Genomic DNA, 3,358 nt, shown 5'->3' with positions numbered 1-3,358 from the left:
CCTCCGGTGGGCGCCGTGGGAGCGGCGCGCCGGCCGGGGTGGCCGCAGATGGTTGCCCGGAGCCCAGGTTTTCCTGCGGCCGAGCGGTGGCCGGTGGCGCCGTGCGGGGCCGGGAGGCGCGGGCCTGTGATTGGCCGAGGCCACGTTGAATGCAGGACATTGTCTGTCGCGGCCGTCTCTGTCCTCGCCCGCCGCCCGCCACAGTCACCATGGGTGCAGAGCCGGCGTCCCCACGGTGGGGAACAGCGTGGTGGGAAAGCGGAACGTTTACGAGACGATAGATTTAAGAATGGCGCAGAGGTGCCGTTTCAAAACACAGAATCATTACCAAGGGAATAAAACCACGGTGCTTGGCATAAAGATCTCCTTCCTTGAAGATTCCATGTATTGCGGTAGTTGAAAAAGGCCAACTGTTACGGCGTAGTTTTGTCTTCAAGATCTCTTTAATTGGGATCTATGATAATTCATCTGAATATTCTTTAAGAATTTTAAGCAAATTATATATATATGTATATATATAAATTATATATATTTATATATGTAAGTATATGAAATAGCCTTGTTCTGGACAGTACAGTCTGTTTGTGTCTTAGTTTCCACATGTGTAAAAAGTCGACCCTGGACTGGTAGCTTTCCACGTTTGCTCAGTTTGTTAAAATAACTCGGATTCTGATCCTCGACTTAGAATCCTGATATTTCCTCTGTAAGGAATCCCATCTCAAGACCTGGGAGTAGACGAGACCTTTTAAGAGCCCTGGAGGACATCGTAGTTCTCAGCTTGTCTTTGAAAATATGTGGGAGTTACTTACGCAGGGCTGTAATCTTTCCGGGTGTAATTTTGGAGTAAAGGAAAATGAGAGCAGTAAAGAAATGTATGGAGATCAATCAGTTATTACTCCACGGTTTTCTTTCATCTTAAATAAGTTTTCCAGGTAATGAAATAGTATAATAAACTATAACCAACTTTCCTATTTTGTTCCTAGTATCAAAGGAATAGAAAATGGCAAAAGAGAGAAGACACGCGTGAAATAAAAGATGCACACACAAAAATCGAAAATGTTTGGAGAGTTTTGAGTAAAATTAAGTCGGTATTTGCCTTTTAAAAAAATTGAAGGGGGAAAATTATTGTAGAATGAAGAGCAGGCTTGTGTTGATATAGGTAATATTTTGTAGCTTCAGTTACATGCCCTCTTAACATTAAAAAAAGTCAGTAATTTCATTTAACTGAGCAATCAACAAGAATTAGAGACTTGGAAATGACAAACAAATGAAAGAAGGAAAGCATCCAGAAAAGAAGATAAGTTTAATGGACATGATTTATTGTAGGAGACATGACCTCATTCCTCATTAGAGGGATGGAGGGATTTCCACTAAACCAGATTTGATGTTAAATAAATTTATTATACAGATGATACTAATTTGATTTGTCCCTCTCTTTTTTTGGTATTATAAAGCGAAGAGAAACAAGGAAATTGTTAAAAATATTGTAGCAGCTTCCTCAGATGACAACTGTTCCCAGGCTCCTCACTCTCACCCATCATAAAAAAGCAGCAATCAGCGTAAAGAATAGCTCTCTCCAGAAGCGAAACAGGTAGCTGTGTGGATGTCTGCAGTAAATTCAGTTTTGATTATTTAAAATGGTAGCATTTAAATTGTTGATTTTTATAATTAAACAAATTTCACTTAAAAGTGATTGAATGAATGATTAAAATGTAAAGATTGCAATTCAGATGTTTGTAATAAATACAAGCAGCAGGTAAGATGATACAGTCTATAAGGTCCGAAAGGTCTCGCCAAATAAGTTTGAGACTCCCAACAAGTCCTTTCCTTAGGAACCTTGCTTTGGTATTCGATATGTAACCATAGATTAATCTATATAGAGCGATAATATTTGTGGAACTTGGGATGTGCCAAACTCCATTCTCAGTTATTAGTCGATGTGAAGAGCAGGGTTTTCTTTCATCTTAAAGAAGTTTTCTAGGTGATAAAATAGTATAATAAAGAATAACCAACTTTCTTCTTGGATCCTCACAAAAATCCAAGGGGGCAGGTACAATTATCCCCCTTTTATTTATTAATTTTTTAAAAATATATTTTATTGATTTCATACAGAGAGGAAAGGAGAGGGATAGAGAGTTAGAAACATCAATCAGCTGCCTCCTGCACACCCCCTGCTAGGGATGTGCCCGCAACCAAGGTACATGCCCTTGACTGGAATCGAACCTGGGACCCTTGAGTCCGCAGGCCAATGCTCTATCCACTGAGCCAAACCTGTTAGGGCCAATTATCCCCATTTTAGAAGCATTGAAACTGAAGCTCTAGAAGTTAGGTAGCTTGCCCAAGGTCTGACAGTCGGTGGGTATAGAGCCAGGAATGGGGCCTAAAATCCTTTTTGACTCAACTCAAAACCGTGTGGCTATGTGTTCTCAACCACTCACTAAACAAACTTACTTATTTTTATGGTTATGATGATTAACCCATTTTTGGCCAAATCTTTTTGACAGTTATGCATTTGAATATTTTTGCTATAGCCCTTTCATTCATGTATGTCGGGTGACCATGTGGATGCAAGATTGCCATCTGTGTTTATTTTGCTACAGAAAGTCAAGCATCCCTATCACCTGTTTTTTTAAAGAAGCACCTGGCTTTTCCACCATCTTGGACCCTGTGGAGGCCTGCTGGGAACGGGTCTCCGGAACCAGAGGAAGCACACAGCTCTTCTTAAAATTGAAGGTGTTTACGCTCGAGATGAAACAGAATTCTGTCTAGGCAAGAGATGTGCTTATGTGTACAAAGCAAAGAACACCACAGTGACTCCTGGTGGCAAACCGAACAAAACCAGAGTCATCTGGGAAAGGAAACTCATGCTCATGGAAACAGTGGCATGGTTCGTGCTAAATTCCGAAGCAACCTTCCTGCTAAGGCTAGGGGACACAGAATCCGTGTAATGTTGTACCCCTCAAGGGTTTAAACTTAACGGAAAATAAATAAAATGGATTTGTTAGATAAATAAATAAGAAGCATCTCTCAAATTTGCATCTACTGTTCTTTTTTAAACATGGTATGTACATGGACAGAAGCACAAGGCTAAGTCCTCACCTTCTGCTTTTCTGTCTTTTTCTCTTTTCTTCTTTCAGATGTATCACTTCATAGGACCCCAATAATACCTATTGGCCGTGTTTACTGCCTCTAATTGGTGTCAGGCCCGGAAGAGGTACTGGTGCAGTCAGCCATTCAGTTATTGGCCGAATACTTACAAGTTGCCCAGTCCTTCAGACGGTGGAGAGGGGTGAGGAGCCATGAACGCAAGACAGGGATTTGGGGGTTCAGTAGCAAAAAACAGACAAAGGGCTGTGCC

General features: G+C 41.2%; 1 long non-coding RNA gene across 1 annotated transcript; it reads left to right on the top strand.

The window, feature by feature from the left end:
• Positions 1–227: 227 nt before the first annotated feature.
• Positions 228–3,097, top strand: LOC106696483. The gene is made up of 3 exons (XR_002828360.1): positions 228–346; positions 984–1,591; positions 2,601–3,097. It is a non-coding gene; the product is annotated as an uncharacterized LOC106696483 (long non-coding RNA).
• The last annotated feature ends 261 nt before the right edge of the window (positions 3,098–3,358 follow it).

Source organism: Myotis lucifugus, unplaced genomic scaffold (assembly GCF_000147115.1).
Source record: "Myotis lucifugus unplaced genomic scaffold, Myoluc2.0 scaffold_17, whole genome shotgun sequence".
Lineage (NCBI taxonomy): Eukaryota > Metazoa > Chordata > Mammalia > Chiroptera > Vespertilionidae > Myotis > Myotis lucifugus.
The sequence above is the reverse complement of the archived record's forward strand: the minus strand, read 5'-3'. Positions and strand labels throughout refer to the sequence as shown.